Source organism: Diabrotica virgifera, chromosome 9 (genome assembly GCF_917563875.1).
Source record: "Diabrotica virgifera virgifera chromosome 9, PGI_DIABVI_V3a".
NCBI lineage: Eukaryota > Metazoa > Arthropoda > Insecta > Coleoptera > Chrysomelidae > Diabrotica > Diabrotica virgifera.
This window is the reverse complement of record NC_065451.1, coordinates 23,533,752-23,552,562: the sequence shown is the minus strand read 5'-3', so window position 1 is coordinate 23,552,562 and position 18,811 is coordinate 23,533,752. Positions and strand designations below refer to the sequence as shown.

General features: G+C 32.9%; 1 protein-coding gene across 1 annotated transcript in view; it reads right to left on the bottom strand.

Moving 5' to 3' along the window:
• Window positions 1-18,811, bottom strand: part of LOC114324317 (rab5 GDP/GTP exchange factor) — a 117,175-nt gene that overhangs the window by 50,159 nt on the left and 48,205 nt on the right. The gene's annotated exons all lie outside the window — the stretch shown is intronic.

The following is an 18,811-nucleotide window of genomic DNA, read 5'->3' as shown; positions in this document are numbered from 1 at the left end:
TTTTTTATGAGCATATTTGTACTAAGGTAAGTTAGGTTCAATCGAACTATTTTTGACCCCAGAATGTGTGGTATAATTTATGACCAATCTTTTCGGGACACCCTGTATAATAATTGCATATCATATCAATATTGTGGAGCAACATATAATTTTTCTTCTTCAATGGCAGTAGATATGAAATGTACGTCAATTTGACAATTTCAATTGACAATATGAATTATTTAAGAAAGTTGCAATATTTCTCCGCTATTCGCGCACGATCGTTTCTCAATTCCCTTCCAAGTACTTGCACACCGCGAATAGATAACCTATATTATTCTCCAACACAAGCGAATGAATAAAAAAATATAATGTTAAGAAAATATGAGGTTATAATTGGGTTTTAATTTCAGTATTTTATAAATGCTAGCATATTTCAGAGGGTCACGCGAACTTTGAGAAAAAATCACAGATTGATTGGTACACCTGGTATACCGTATACCACATGACAATTTACCTGTCTAGCAAAAATATTATTACAGCGATATTGTAATAGAACAAGGCTACAGGTTTAGGAAATTCGAGACATCAAAAATGACCCCTTTTTAAGGTGGTACGTTAATTTCTTGGAGAAGTGTAGTCATAATTTTGTTATTCTTGTTATTTTAAATATATTTTAATATAAACAGGAAAAACTATCTTATACAAATTTTATGTTTTATGCAAAATATGTTTTGCAAATATTAATAATTGCGATAAGTATTTTCATTTCTGATCATTGCTGAACAAACATATACCGACGTCAACAACAAACAATGTATCAACTGATCAGAAACCACATCAATGTCAATAAAATATATCGACACATTCTGTAAAAAATCTCAGTTTAATTCAAAAACAGAAATTTTATCGAAAACATCGTTTTATACTGGACCATTTTGTATGAACGAATAATAATTTTATATGTAATTACGTGGCTAAAGGTTCTAAACCAAGGCCAGAATCAAAACAAAAAAAAACATCGTTTAAAACAAAAGACGGCCGCCTTTGAGAGATGAGATAAACGATCAGAAGGTTAAAAGTACCACAAAATGGCAGGAAGATGATCACAGTGCAACTTTTCTCTTGTAAAAACAACAAAAATTGTTATCACAACTTTCTTTTCAATAAGTCTTATCAAGTGTAAATAAAAATTAAAACAAAAACCGACCTTACGCTCATATTATCAATTTTTCTATCAAACTTATAGCTCAGTCTATGGTCAAAGAATTTAGTTGTACTGAAAATAATGTTAAAAATTATTTAGATTTTATTTAACTTCTATAAAAGAAGACGTTTTTGAAAAAAATATTCGTGGTGATATAAGATCAACAATTCTTCTTCTTCTTCTTCTTTTTGTATAGACATTACTCTGTCTGTTTTCAATGTGTCTCCAGTAAGTTTTCATTCCATCTTTTTCGTGGTCTTCCCACTGATCGTCTTCCTATTGGGGAACCGTCTCTCGCCGTCCTTACTACTCTATTTGCTGTCATTCGGCTTATGTGGTCGTTCCATTCTACTCTTCTGCTTTTCACCCACTTATTAATGTTGTCCACCTTGCATCTCCTTCGTATATCTGCACTTCTAGCTCTATACCACAGCGTCTTACCATCGATTTTTCGCAATGTTTTCATCTCTGCTGTTTCTAGCATTCTTTTTGTCCTTTCTGTATCAGGTCGTGTTTCTGCCGCGTATGTCATAATTGGTCTGATGACTGTTTTGTAAATTCTGCCTTTCACTTCTTTTCCGATGTTTTTATTTCTCCATATTGTTTCATTCAGGCAACCTGCGGCTCTGTTTGCTTTATTCACCTAATCTTCCACTTCTGTTTCGAGCTTTCCGTAGCTGCATAGTGTGATGCCTAGATATTTAAACTCCATGACTTGTTCTATTATTTGACCCTCCAGCTCTAATTTACACCTTATTAGATCTGCTGTTATAACCATGCATTTAGTCTTTTTTGGGGAAATTAACATGTTAAATTTTCTAGCGGTTATATTAAATTCGTGCAGCATACGTTGAAAATCATCTTCACTTTGAGAGATTAGTATTGTGTCGTCTGCATAGCAGATTATTTTGAGTTGTTTTTCTCCCATTTGGTATCCTTTTTTTGTTCTTACTTTTTTTATTATTTCGTCCATGATCAAGTTGAACAACAGAGGACTCAGGGAATCTCCCTGTCTTATCCCATTGCCAGCTTCAATTGGTTCAGTGAGTTCTTCATCTACTTTTACTTTTACTGTGTTGTTCTGGTAGATATTTTCGATCGTTTTAATTATTCCTAGAGGTACCTCTCTTGCGTACAATAAATGGATAACGTCCTTTAATTTGACCCTGTCAAATGCCTTCTTAAGATCCACGAAACATAAGTATGCCGGTTTGTTGTATTCTATCGATTTTTCTTGAATCTGCCTCATTATAAATATAGCGTCGGTGCATGATCTTCCCGACCTAAAACCTTCAACAACCTTCAGATCAACAATTGTTATATCAAATGTTTAATGTTCATTTTTTAATAATTCATATTACATTTGATTTCGTTATTTCTTGCTTCTTTCCAATCGTCTTCTGACCATTGTCTCTCTTTATATTTCCTTTCCTCCTTATGGAGTATTGAACGCTATTGCATTTCTTAGCCAAAAGTGAAAGATGGCTGATTGGCTGGATCAGCGCATCCTCTTTTGTTTTATTCTTTCGAGATTTCCTCCACAAGTCTTTTCCATTATTCTCTATTTCTCGCTCTTTGTTTGACTTCTCTCCATCTCAGGCCAATTCTTTCATGATCTCTTGTTACAGCTCTTCTTCAGCTATTATCGGGTCTTCCTCCTCTTCTTCTTCCGTCTGGATGGTATACGAGTGCTTGTCTGGTTATATTATTTCGGTCATTCCTTAGAGTATGTCCAATCCATTTCCTTCTTTTAATCGTGACTGTTATTTTCTCTTGTTTTGTTCTTCTCAATAGATCTACAGTCGGAAAAATGAAAGAATACCCATGAACGATCACATCAATCACTTATTTTGTATTTGCAGTCTTTTTCTATAACACACGTTTGTTATTTATAGAAAAAGACAGCAAATACAAAATAAGTGATTGATGTGATCGTTCATGGGTATTCTTTCATTTTTCCGACTGTATGTTTGTTATTTTATCCGGCCAATGTATTTTCAGGATTTTTCTCAACGATTTATTTATAAAGGTTTGTAATTTTTTAGTAGTTGTCTCTTCCTGTCTTCAAGGTTCTTAATACCTTAATTTTGGTTAATCGATTCTGATAAATTGCGTGTGTTCCAGATTTTCTTTACTATGCATTGCATACGTTATACTATGCATGTTGTGCCTTTACTATTCTTTTTTTCTACATCTGATCTACTACCACCTTTTTTTCACCTTTTTTCAATTTTAGGTGCTTGGTTGCTGTTCAAGAGTTTTTTTTGTATTTATCTTCAGGCCCATTACGTTGGAGTATTTTGAAAGCTTGTCGATCTTCTTTTGCATATGGCTGCTATGATCGGCTAGGAGACAAATGTCGTCTGCGAACTCCAAGTCCTCCAACTTGTCATGCAAATTCCACCTAATACCTGTTTTTTATCGCGTACTTTCTGCACGATCCAATCCGTTATTATTAGGAAAAATATCGGGGACAGCACGCATCCTTGTTTAAGACCATGGTAAGACTCTTCGGACCACGGTACCAATCTTTAATTAATCACGGATAATCTTTATTATTTTTTAGAAAAAAGTTTGGAAGTTATGATCCATTTCCATCCAAAAGTGTGCTCTTAGTATTCAATGCACAAGGGACAAAACTATGCTACAAGGAAGATATGCTAGAATCATTTTACAACGGCTTCATATCTTGAGGCCAGGTGTCCATTGCTCCAGGTGTCTAATTTCTCTTCTACAGCTATTATTTGTTTCTATTTTGTTGTCTATTAGGTATTCATCGATCTAATGTCTGTAGGAGTGACGGGATCAGAACAAAGTTTAATGTACACGAAAAAGAAGAAGAAGCGAAGAGCTCAAATAAGAGCATATTGGTCGTGTTATGAGTAGATAATGAACAGAGATATGGCTTGTAACTTATTATTCAGGGTAAGGTACTTGGAAAGAGGGAACCATAGAGAAGAACATCTTGGCTTTAAAGCTTGAGAAAGTGGTTCAATACGTCTTCAACCAGACTATTTGGAATATCTGCAAGCAAAGTTAGGATAGCCATGCTGATCGCCAACATCCGGAACAGATAGGCACCGTAAGAAGAAGAAGAAGTAACCTTTTATTGTAGACTTGGTGATGGGCTGAACTAGTGGAACCCAAAACCGGTCGTCAACTGTTTCATGTGTACTATTATGAAAATGCTTAATTATGTCATCATCATCACTGGCGCTACAACTCTTCGTGAGTCTTTGCCGTGTTTACTATTGCCTTCCATGTTTGTCCGTCCTGTGCCACTAATTCCCATTGACGCACTCCCATTTTCTCTAGATCTTCTTTGACTGCATCTTTCCACCTTTTTCTAGGCCGTCCTACAGACCTTCTTCCATCTGGCCTTTCCCAGAACACATTGTTTATAAGGCGATTGTCGTTACTGCGTATAACATGCCCTGCCCATCTGAGTCTATTGGCCTTTATATATCTGACTAGATTTTCTTTCCGAATAGAGACTCTAGCTCGTTATTGTATCTGCGCCTCCATTCGTTTGTCACGCTGTCTCTGCAAGGGCCATATATCATTCGAAGGATTTTACGTTCCCACACCAGCAATTTATTTACTTCTCTTTTTGTTAGCGTCCATGTTTCGCTTCCATACTCGACTGCTGGTCGTATTATGGTCTTATATATCTGGATTTTTGCACCTTGTGAAAGAAGTTTTGACTTCATTAGATGTTGCATTGCAAAGAAAGATCTGTTTCCTGCCATTATTCTCGTTTCAAATTCTCGCTCTAATTTGTTGTCATTTGTGATTGTTGGTCCTAGATATTTAAATTCTTTAACTACTTCGAAGTTGTGATCGCTTGTAGTAATGTTTTGCCTTATTCGTCATCGTTCTTGTTTTGAGACGACCATGTATTTTGTTTTGTCTTCATTAATTTTTAGACCGATGTTTAATGCAGCTTCTTCAAAGCTCGAAATATCCTTAATTTCTAATGTTGATTGTGCTACTGCGTCTACGTCATCGGCAAAGGCGAGTATGATTTTTGCTCCCTGAGCAGTTATGTCTGGTTTGATTTTGTGATATATATTTATGTATTCTTTTTCTCATAAGCATCTTTCAGTGCGTCACAGTTTTTCGATTTCTTTCTAACGCATTAAATTGTATGTGACAGAAAAAAAGGCACGTCTGTGATTAGAGACATTTATAACATTTATTCTAGTTGTCGATAGAGGGCGCTATAATCGAAAAAAATTATGTATCTGTACATGTAATTATGTAATCTGTACAATTTATAAGACTATACAAATCAAAGAAAATACCATTTTATAAATGCAATAAACAAAATTGATTTGTTTTTATGCCAAATTGTAAATAAAATGTGACAACTGTCAGATTTAACTAAAATGTCATGTTAGAATAAATGTTATAAATGTTAATTATCACGGACTTACCTTTTATCTATCATTTGTTATTATTATTATCCCGGTTATTTATAGCGTTCTTCGCCTTCCGGTTCCCAGTTTCCACCTTCGGCGGTCGTTCCATTCGCCAGGGTGAAGATTCCTTTCCGACATTGCCTTCTGAATGCCGCCTAGCCAAGATTGTTTCGGCCTTCCTCTCTTCCTTCTTTCCCTTGACGTCCATTTTAGAATTTGTTTTGGCAGTCTGTCGTCGTCCATTCTTTCTACATGGCCATACCAGATCAGTTGTCTCCTTTGAATTTCGTCTATGATGGTTGACTTGACTCCCATTATATTTCTGATTTGATCATTTTGTATTCTTTCAAGCCTTGATTTTCTAGCCGATCTTCCCTAGAAGTCCATTTCCAATGCAAGTAGGCGTCGTTCCAGGGCTTTAGTAAGTTGCTATGTTTCGCATCCATAGAGCACTATACTTTTAAAGATGGAGTTAAAGATGAGATGTTTTCTTTGATTAGATAGTTCTTTTGACCATAGGATCGGGTTTAGGCATCCAATCACCCTTTTTCCTTTCACGATCCTTTGCTCTATCTCTTTTTCGGTGCGCCCACTCTTGTTGATTGTTGTTCCCAAATATACATATTCCTCACAGTTCTTGATTGTTTCTTGTTCGTTAACTATTAGATCTTCTACTTCAGTCCCGATGCATAAGTATTGCGTTTTGTTTCTATTTACAGAAAGGCCCCATTCTTCATATGTTTGAAATAACCGTCTCGTCATGAGTTCTAAATCTTCCTTATCCGCTGCTACTACGACTTGGTCATCCGCGAAATGTAGAGTATACAAAGTTGTATCATCGTCAAGTTGAATTTCCATCCCTGAACAAGATCGTCTCCAGTGTTTTAGTGCTTCATTTAAATAGATCTTAAATAGTACTGGGGAGAGGCAGCATCCTTGTCGTAATCCTTTTGTTACTGGAAATTCTTCTGATAAGGTGTTGTTTAGCTTGATTTTTGATGTGGCTTTATTGTATAGTTGTTTGACCGCAGCGATGATCGTGTTATTTAAGAAAGATCGTTCAAGAGACTACCACAGCTTTCTCACAGGAATCGTGTCATATGCTTTTGTGAGATTCACAAATAAAAGATGTATTTCCTGGCTTCTTGCAACTTTCTTTTCATTAAGTTGTGTTAGGGTAAATATGTGGTCTACGCAAGATCTTCCAGCCCTAAACCCTGCTTGTTGTTCAATTTCATGAGGTTCGTATTCTTGCTCAATCATGTTTTTTAAGATTTTGCCAAACAGCCTGCTAAATGTACTAGTGACCGAGATACACCTGCAGTTTCCGCAGATATCTTTTGGACCTTTTTTTGTGAATTAGAGTAATCCACTATTCGGGATTTCTTCTCCATTCAAGTATCTTGTGAATAGCATTTTAAGATACCTTATTAGATTTGGTGTTCCGTGTTTTAGAAGTTCTGCTGGTATGTTCTCCGGCCCGGATGCTTTGTTGTTCTTCATGGATTTAAGTGCTTGTTTTATTTGTTCTTTTTCCACGTTTACATATTCGCCGTGTACTCGTATACTTTGGGGTGAATCAGTGTTATAGATATTTCTGTCTTCATTTAGTTCCCTTGCGTAATGCTCCTTCCATGCATCTATTTGGATGGGCTGTATTCGACTTTTGTTTCGGTTTTCAAGGTTTTTATTAATTTCCAAGCCGCTGATGATCGCGCTCCTCCCATGTAACAGTCAACTTCTTTACATTTTGCATCCCATGTTTAGTTTTTGTTGTTCCTTGTCATTTCTTTAAATATTCTTTGTTGATCTTTGTACATCACTTTATCTTCAGGGTTTTTAGTGTTCAGCCATCTTTTGTACGCTTCCTGTTTCTTATTTCTTTGCTCTTCCAACTGTGTATTCCAAGTGATTTTTTCCGCTGATCTGTGGACCGTACTGGTCTCTTCGCTTAGAGCTTCTTGGGCTGCGTTGTGAATACATTCCGTTATATGTTCGTATAATTGGTTGGTTTCAGCAGTTAGGTATTCCTCGAGTAGTTTCTCTATTATTTGTGAAGCACTGAAAAATGCTCATGAAAAGGACTTTAACATGGATAACATGGCTTAATTATGTAACATGGATAAAACAGGTATTCACGATATAATCTCAAGACGATACTATTACTTTAATGAAGTAATTCATACTCGATATCAACGATAACTTTTAACATTTTTTTTCGCAGTTCTTGTAAGATGTAAATACTTCTCGTATCACCACGTACTCAACGTGCGTCACCAACAAAATCAATTTTCCAAGATTTTTTGTTAAATGTTCAATTTATTAGAATTATTGATAAAAACCAATAAAGTTTACGATATAACCACAACAAATTTAATCTTCAAATTTATGTTAATAATAATTATTATTAAAATAATTTTAGCGTTCGCAATTTTTGTGATTTTGTTTTAAAATTTTAAAATGTGATAAATTTGTTTTCTATTCGCCCACTTTGTTGCTATTATTTCAAGGATAATAGGTACGTCACAAATACGATATTCGGGTATTATTTATAATTTAATAATCGCCATGTTAATTTATACCTTTAAAACTTTTAAAAGTCGTAAAAACAAAATTAAAACAAGGAAAAGAGATTAACAAATTAATAAAAATAAAACTCATTCAGAAGGATACATGGGCAGACTACTTCCGATTTATATTTACTAAAGACGACAATAATAAGCCACCAACACCTGAAGTTACGACAAACGAAGAAATAACATAGAGGATGGAGAGGTAAAGGAAGCATTAAGAAAATTAAAAATAGAAAATCTCCAGGAGAAGACAGAATATCGAACGAATTCCTAAAGTACGGAGGACAAGATTTGACTAAAGAACTATTAAAACTAGAACAAACAAGCTGAAAATGCGAGCATTATCATAACGAAAACTTTGTTTTCCGCAAATCGCCAGGAAATTTTGACATTCCTGTCAAAATTTCTTGAAGAAAAAGTCAGGACTTCCTTACTGTAAGGAAATGTCATTTCCTTACTGTAAGGAAATGATATTTCCGTACAGTTGTTAGTGTTCTACATAAATGATAGAAAACACATTGCTATTAAAACCTTGTAAATTACCTTAATCATTAAATTTTCTTTATCTGGAGCTTCCTGGATAAATTTTTCAATTTCTTCCTTCGTTAAAATCTTAGATTTCTTTGCCCTATAACCTTGAGCTTCCCGTTTCAATAAAGAACGAAGTTTTGAGTATGTAGATATATCTACATTGTGTTTAAGTGCAAGGGTTGACTTCAGCATTGAATAATTGGCCCATAATGTTGAAGATTTCATCTTTAAACAAAGGTAATTACTCATGCGATAAAAGATTTTTACTCATGCGATAATCCATAAAACGTCTGTATGCATTTTCGTACTTTTCTCTTGATTTCTTTGGCAATAATTCTAATGAAGCAGTATTCACTGCCTCAACCAGCTCTGGAGGAGTCCCAGGAATGGAAATTTCATCATCACTTATCATTTTACTTTCGAGAACACCAGCAATTAAATTTATAAGCGTCAAGTTTGACAATTCAACCTCAATACGTTTCCATAGTAACCCAAGTAATTTTATTAGGAATTTCAAAGCACCATTTATTTGGGAATAAAATTATCGCGTTTTTTTTAAATCAATCAATATCTGTCGAATTTTAAACGATTTGCGGAAAAATAGTATGTTTACCTCGCAGGAAAAGCCACATTCCTAGACTCTGTGTAGCAATCTTCACAGTCGTCCAGGAATGTTAAGCTTTTCCTACCCGGTAAACAATGTACTATTATTTACGTATTTTAATTCATAATAAGGAAAATTGCTATTATGAAAAGTTGTTTAGAATTAAAAATTATGTTTTAATGTGCAATTATATCATTCTAATTTAAATGTTGTGAACTATAAAGGTACTTTACTCTTGATCGAAATTCATATTTTTTATATACCTCGTATAAAATTAATAAAATTTGATATATGATGGTTGCATCATAAATCTTAGACCATGAAGAGCTTTTTATGAAGAATAACTTTTCTTCGTCAAATTAAAAATAAAAGAGTTATAAATGAAAATGTTGTTGGTATCCATAATTTGAGAAAAATCTTCAAATATTTTTTCCATTAGAAGGATGTAATTGTACATATCAGACCATAATTTTTTATTCCAAACAACATTTCATATGGTCGGTTCGCTAAACTCAGACACAACTAGCTAGTGATTTTAGTCAGTAATTTTACCAATTTGGCAAAAAAAAATTACTAAATAGTTAATAATTACTAAATAATTAGTAATCTAAAAAACAAAAAAATTGCCTACTAAAATCACTAGCCAGTTGTATCTGAGTTTAGCGAACCGACTATAATAACAATTTTCATTTCATAACAAATGGAACAGTCCATTTATCATTAGGTACTCCCATTAAAGGGGAGGCCGTATACTCGTATAAACCTTTCTAAAATTGTTAATAAATTATTGCTTTCAAAATATACTCAAATTGTATTTTTGAACATCGTATTTATTTTATATAATAATTAGATTCACTATCAAATGTCATTGATATTTTATTAATACTTTATTTAAAATTTAGTTTGACATTCACGAAGTGTCAAACTCAAATAATGTAAATAACATGCTATGCTTTGATTAACAAATTCAGATTAAAAAACTAGCCTACTTACTAGCAACGATTTCAGCTGACGTTTAGTGTGTCGGCGGAAAATAAAAGGATTGTGACGTCACATTTTAGACTTTGAGGTCGATTATCTCGAAGACGGTTAGAGATATCGAAATGCCGTTTTCAGATTTGGATTCAGAAGGCAAAACTACATAAGAATCCATCGATAAATATGCTCTAAGTATTGCAGGAGCGGCAACGCAATAACACACATACTTTGCGAATTTATAAATGAAAAGTTTTCGTTGAAAATCATAGAACAAAACAGAATACCACAAGAATGGAGATTAAGTATCCTAATACATCTCTTCAAAAAAGGAGACAAATCGCATCTGGAGAATTACAGAGGAATTAACTTATTAAACACAACATTAAAATTAACGACCAAAGTGATATCAAACAAACTGAATTTTAGGTCGGGAAGATCATGCTCCCAAGCTATATTTACAATGAGGCAAGTTCAAGAGAAATCGTTAGAATACAACAAGCCGACATATTTATGTTTCGTGGACCTTAAGAAATAATTTGACGTCATCCCTTTGTTATAGGATAGGTACCACTAGAAATAATTAAAATGATCGAAAACATGTACCAGACCAATACAACGCAATACTCATCTCTCAGAGTGAAGATGATTCACAACGTATGCTGCACCAATTTAATATAACCGCCAGAAAATGTAACATGTTAATTTTCCCACACAAGACAAAATGCACAAGACAAAAAAAACTTAAGACTAAATGCATGGTTATAACAGCAGATCTAATAAGGTGTAAATTAGAGCTGGAGGGTCAAATAATAGAACAAGTCACGAAGTGGAAGATCAAGTGAATCGAGCAAACAGAGTCGCAGGTTGCCTGAATGACACAATATGGAAAAATAAAAACATCGGAAAAGAAGTGAAAGGCAGAATTTACAAAACAGCCATCAGACCAATAATGACATACGCGGCAGAAACACGACCTGATACAGACAGGGCAAAAAGAATGCTAGAGATGAAAACATTGCCAAAAATCGATGGTAGGATGCTGTGGGATAGAGCTAGAAGTGCAGATATACGAAGGAGATGCAAGGTGGACAACATTACTAACTGGGTGAAAAGCAGAAGAGTAGAATGGAACGACCACATAAGCCGAATGACAACAAATAGAGTAGTAAGGACGGCGAGAGACGGTTCCCCAATAGGAAGACGATCAGTGGGAAGACCACGAAAAAGATGGAATGACAACTTACTGGAGGCACATTAAAAAACAGACAGAGTAATGTCTATATAAAAAGAAGAAGACAAAATGCATGGTTATAACAGCAGCTCCAATAAGATGTAAATTGGAGCTGGAAGGTCAGATAAATAGAACAAGTGCTGGAGTTTAAATACCTAGGCATCACACTATCTAGCTACGGAAGGCTCGAAACAGAAGTGGAAGATCAAGTGAATACAGCAAACAAAGCCGCAGGTTGCCTGAATGACACAATATGGAGAAATAAAAATATCGGAAAAGAAATAAAAGGCAGAATTTACAAAACAGTCATCAGACCAATAATGATGTAGGCGGCAGAATCACGGCCTGACACAGAGAGGACAACAAATTGCTCGCAACAGCGGAGATTAAAACCCTTCGAAAAATCGATAGTAATACACTATAGGAGAGAGCTAGAAGTACAGATATACGACGGAGATCCAAGGTGGAGAATAACTGGGTAAGAAACAGTTGAGTAGAATGGAATGACTACATAAGCCGAATGATAACAAATAGAGTAGTAAGGACAGCGAGAGACGGTTCCCCAATAGGAAGACGATCAGTGGAAAGACCACAAAAACGATGGAATGACAACTTACTGGAGGCACATTTTAACCAACAGACAGAGTAATGTCTATACAAAAAAATAAAAAGAAAACTAAAAGTCAATTAATCAAAGGGTCCGAGTTATTTAGGACTGTCATAACATAATCTATTCACTGGAGTTGTTCGGAATGAGCGACCGTGCAAATAAAGGATAAACAGATAAAAATCAGATATCGGATTTCGAAGACTGTATTTTGAAAGTAGTGTAATACATATACAAAAAATTTAACAAGAGAGTTTCGGTACTTTCAAACTTGAGCATAGGCGCAAACTTTCGACCCAATGCTATTTAAATGCATTAATTTTTTTTCAAATTCTGAAAAAATTATTTTTGAAAAATTTAAAAGCAGAATGAAAGATTACATTATTTATTACTGAGGACCGAAAGTCCCTGAGAACTTCAATAATGTTTATTTTAATAAGTTATAGGGGTGAAAAAGAAGAGAAAATTGAGTGTGATTTTTAATTTAAAATATCTTATTTAAAAGAAACCTTTTGTTTATTCTAAGAGAATTTCGGCCCTCGGTAATAATGTAATCTTTCATTGTGCGTTTGAATTTTTCAAAAATACCAATTAGTTTTCTCAGGATTAAAAAAAAATAACTGCATTTAAAAAGCATTGGCCCGAAATTTTGCGCCTTCGCACTTAGGCTATTCTATGAATATGAGCCTTTGTAAAAAATATGTACAGTTGGATACAACGGTCTCGGGTGAATGCTATTTATGTGACCGCTGCGCTGACCGCCTTATCAAAAGATTTTTACTACATTTCTTATTATTACATGTCTGAATAAGCGAATACATTTAAAAATTTATATCTATTATATAAAAATCAGCTCAGTTGTAATTTAAACAAATTTAATAGATAAGAGTATCCTGTTGCTAGTAGAATCGTAAAAGTAAACAAAAACTTTTTCTCTTTCGTCTTTCGTTTGTTTCTAATAATAATTATTACAAAGTGTTTTTAGTTATTAGAAACAAACCACGTGCATACAATAGAGTCAAAGTCCGGTTTTTCATATCTACTATGAACAGCTATTTAATAGTTCTTGGTACTTTGTAAGAAGTGAAACAAAAAACAAGGGCTCTGAAAATTTAGGGAAATACGACCATTTCCACAGTGAAGTATCAAAAGAATTAAAAGCTCAACAAGAAATTTCTTTGATGCTTCACAGAAGACTAAGAAAACTTTGGAAGCAGTGAAAGATTAATTAAAGTAAATAGAGATGACTTATCAACAAAACAACTTATCTGGCTCGGAGATATACAAAGAGTGTATGAACAAAAAATACCAAAGGAATAGACAAAGAGTCAAGGAAGGGGAATTTGCTTATTCGACATGATCTAGTTAAGGAATATCTGCACACAATGAGGCTGTTTTATGGAGGCTTAGCAGCATACTCTGCATAGACAACAGTCAACCATATTACCTTCTTTTTCTTTGAGTACTGTGCTCAAATTTTAGGCGTAGCTTCCATATTACCTAGACCTAGACTATAGTGGTGCTATCAAACTAAGAGAGTTATTACACTCAACGAAAAAGGTACGTAATATCAATAAAAATGTTAATTCAGACAACAAATGCAATACTTAAAATTTGTCCAATTCTTGGTTTTATTGGGACAACAAAACGATGTTCATCAATTCATTATTTTAGTTCGTTGAGCTAATGTATTACGTTTATTGAATGGATGAACATTCATTATGTATACCATAATATCACTTTATTGGTATTACGAACTCTGTTCACTGAGTCAACGAACACTATTTATTGAAACAACAACGTCGTTAATTGACCGACGAAGACTATTCGTTGTGTCAATAACAGTGTTATTTCTCCTAACGTATTTCGTTTATTTCTACAATTATTTCCGTTTATTCTTACAATTAATTCCGTTCATTCCCACAATAAATACAGTTTTTCTTACAAGCAATTCTATTTATCCTTACAATCAGTTTCGTTCATTCCTACTATGAACGTATTTTATATTAATAATTACTGAATGCAATAGCCCAATGTATGATATTAATTGATTAATAATAATTTTTTAAATCCCCCTTTTTTGTCCTTAACCTAAAGGACTTTACACTGTGTGATTTTTCATATGATTTCACTTATACAGTGTACTGGAATAAGTGTTACACTCCCCCCACCCCCTTATTAACTTATTTATTTTTAGCACATAAGCAAAGTGCTCGGACAGGTCGATTTTTAAAATAATCAAAGTATATTATAACATCAATGTTTCGAACTTTACACGATTCATCTTCAGGTGACAGGCACGGCGTAACTTTGATTTTTTTTAATGGAAAAGTACGTCATGTGGCAGCTTATTTAAAAGCGTTTGAAATAGTGATTCCAAAAATGTATAACACTTTAATCCTTTTTGAGAGCGCAGGTGCAAAATTTCGATCGAATTCTTTTTAAACGCATTCATTTTTTTTTTGGAATTCTGAGAAAACTAATAAGTATATTTGAAAAATTTAAACGCAGAATAAAATATTACATTATTACCGAGGGCAGAAAGTCCCTTAGAATAAACAAAAAGTTTCTTTTGAATGGTATGCCTATTAGAAATTAAAAATCATACTAAATTTTCTCTTTTTCACCCCTGTGACTTATTAAAATAATAATTATAGAGGTTCTCAGGGACTTCAGACCCTCGATAATACTGTAATATTTTATTTTGCATTTAAATTTTCAAAAATAATAATTAGTTTTCTCAGGATTCGAAAAAAATTGATACATTTAAAAAGAATTCGACCGAAATTTCACGATAATTTACACACAAAAACTTCCTTCTACTACGGACTACACTTGAAAACGAAATGCAATAATTATTATTCGGCACTTCGGTAACACAGAGAAGCTAGGGGTATCACGATAAGGAAAAGCCGTTAACTTTCAAATGGTCAAGCAAAACATTTATTGTCTCAACAACTACGATTATTGTCACAATTAACGCATTGATTGTGGGTATTAAATGCAGTAGTAGATTGATTAATGCATTCGTTGTCACAACAATCAATATCTATTCAATAATCACATATTACTCTATATTAACAACATTTGTACATTGTTTTAATGAAATCTGTACGTTGTCACGATAAACCAAGGTAATTGCTTGTCATCTACGAAATCAAGAACGTGAGTTGCTGCCAGAATTAATAGTATTTATTCAATATACGAAACTAAGTTATTGGCTGAATAAATTGAGTGTTATTGATTAATGTACTCTAGTTATTCTCACAATTATTATTCAATCATTGTGACAATAACCAAATACGTTCGTCAATGTCTAAAAGTTCGTTGAACCAACAAATTAAATTGTTGTGACAACGAAATACTATTCAATAATCACTGTTAATCAATATTACGAACTAAATTTTTTTGAGTGTAATATTTAGCTCAGCGGGTACTACTGATGGAAATGTGTACTTAAATAAACAAAGGATTATTCCATAAAATTGGTAGATCCCTTGTTGATAGAATTTCACACCTTGAAAAAAAGTATCCCGCTGAGCTGAATATTAATGTGTTTTTTATATAGTTCTGCTAAACGGGGTGCCATTCCCAAGTAGCACCGAACTGGTTTATTAAGTCTTTTAAGGATGCCTTAAAACTGTAGAATAAAACTAAAATTAAAACCATTTGGTTTTTAAGTAAACCTTACGGTTGCAATAAAACCGCTTTCAGCATAAAAGGGCCCACTCTGAAAGGGGTCAATAAAACCAAAAATAAAAACCTTAAAACTTTGCTTTCTTAAGCAACTGGTTTTTAAGCTGCTGTGAAGGTGCTTTTAAAACCATGTTAAAAGACACTTTAAGTACTTACAGGCAGTTTTATAGCAAACTTAAAACGGTTTCGTAAATGGACACTTTTAAAGACAATTTACCATATTAAATAATTCTTTAAACCCATATACTCCATATAGGCCAAAAATGTTTTATATGTGTTATGATAGGTAGATACGTATTTGTAACCATAAAATAATAAAAAGTACTTGGTTATTTCGGACTGTCAAGGTAGAAAAATACTTGCGCACCCAACTTTATTGATAATGTTAACAAAAATAGGTCTAAATAACTCACGCGCCCTAAAATTTCTGACTTTTGGCAATTAAAAAATAAAAATAATAAAAAAGTTTAAATCGGAAAAATAGTAATTTGAAAGAAAAATAATTTTATCTACAATTTTAATGTTTTTGTGTTAAAATAAATCGAATTTATGTCTTTAAGTCGGTTATTTATAATTTTTATGTAAGCCTTATATTGTAATCTATCATGACTTTCAGCATCTCCAGAAAACAATATGGCTGAAATCCAAATAAAACTATTTAGTCTGTCGAAAGAGAATTGTTAAGATCAAATGGTTTTATTTTATACCTTTCCAAGAGCATATATCCTACATAAAAGAAAGGTTGCCTTGGAATAAAAACCGTTTAGTTTTAATGCTGCTGTGTTAATAATGTCACTCGGTTTTAATGTGAATCTAACCTAAAATCGAGTCGTCGTAGTGCTGTGAGTGTGTTGTATTTTTCTTTTAAAATGACCAGTTCGTTTATATTTTAAGTACTTGCGACTTATTTCTTCCATACTAACTGTACTTCCACTTTTTACAACACACTACACCACTGTTTCGCTCTAAAACAAATGGCCGACCCTTTTGGACATGAAAGAAGAGGGGATGAGTTTAGTTTTATTGTTTCTAACAAGAAGCATAGTTTAGTCTTTACGATAACCAAATTGATTCAGTTAAGAACGTTTGGTTTTAATATAGCCTACTAATTGCTTTTAAGAAAGCAACTTAAAAGAAAACTAAAAAAATTGTTTTAAGGCATAAGTTTTACTGACATAATATTCTTGAGATCAAGTAGTAAAACTAAAGGGTTTTATTAGCCATATTAGGAAAATCTTAAACTCTGAAATAAAACCAAAAGGTCACAAACTAGAATCTAATAAAACCAAACAGTCCGGAAGTTCTTCATAAAACTGATTAGTTTTAAAGTGAACTGAGAATAAACCATTTTAAAACTACAATAAGACAAATTATCTATTAAGATTAATTAGTCTTATTTGATACTCTTATTAGATACTTTAAAACTAGTGACAAATGCTTAACAGTTTTAAAGTTCTGGCAGTATATCTACAAGGTAACTTTAAAACCATTATCTTCTTATTTACCACAATAAAACCTTTATAAACCTTAAATAAAACTAAAATGTTTTTATTGTGCTACTTGGGTTGTCCGAGTTTTGAAATTATATAAACAAAGGTTTAATTTTATAAAACATGTAGAACTATTAGCCCAGGGCGCATCTGTTTTGAGATGGACGTTCAGAGGTGACTCAAATTTTTTTGCAGAAATTGCTTGAAAATAACTCAAGTAATAAGATTTGAGCTATCCTCCCACTCAAAATGGTCCGGAACATTGTTTAAATAATTAAAATGTCAAAATATGAAGGAAAAATTCGATTTTTTTATTGGTTTTTTGATTATAACTTTAAAACTATTCATTTCTGAGAAAAGTTGTACTGACATAAAAGTTGTGTAATTACATTTCCTACAATATAGAATTGGTTAAAAATTTAAAAATAGTCACCCTTGTTGCAAAATAGCAATAATTGCGAAAAGAACCATAAAAAAAACAAGTATTCGCATTTTACGTTTTTCAACCATTTATGCTACACTTAGGACCTTCATATTTTACCCAGAAAAACTTTATGATATAGTAAAACAACATTGTAAATTTCATTAAGATCGGTTTAATAGATTTTGCAAAATAAATTTTGCAATCCAGCTTTCGCAAAAAAATTCATTTTTTCAAAATGTTACAGGACTGAAAATAAAGCAGATATTTTTAATAATATAAAAATAAATAAAGAGAGAAAATTATAAATTGCATTTCTTAAGTTAGTAGGATAAAATTATTATATTCTCTATTAAAATATTTATTATATATAATTTATTGAACTGATCTTAATGAAATTTACAGTATTGTTTTACTGTATTATGAAGTTTTTCTGGGTAAAATATGAAGGTCCTATGTGTAGCACAAATGGTTAAAAAACGTAAAATGCGAATACTTGTTTTTGTATGGTTTTTTTCGCAATTATTGCTATTTTGCAACAAGGGTGACTATTTTTTAAATTTTTAACCAATTCTGTATTGTAGAAAATTTTACTCGACAACTTACATTTTACTTACATTTTACAACTTTTCTCGAAAATGAATACTTTTAAAGTTATAATCAAAAAACGAAGAAAAAAATCGAATTTTTCCTTCATTTTTTGATAATTTGATTATTTAAACAATGTTCCGGACCTTTTTGAGAGGGAGGATAACTAAATTATTATTATTTGAGTTATTTTCAAGCAATTTCTACAAAAAAATTTGAGTCACCTCTGAACGTCCAAATGTACTAATATTTTTACAGATGCGCCCTGGTCTATATTGTTAATGTAATTTCTCAACTCTGACCATAGCACCCCGCTCAGCTGAATATTACTGACTCTCTTAGACAGTTGGCCAGAGTATACCAAAGACCTATAAGACCTTAGTACTCCCCTATATCTGTAAAAACTGGTATTGTTCCAGGATTCTGGAATGGGTATCGTGAATAAATTTAAGAACCTTATTCAGTCAATAGCCTATATGGACTAG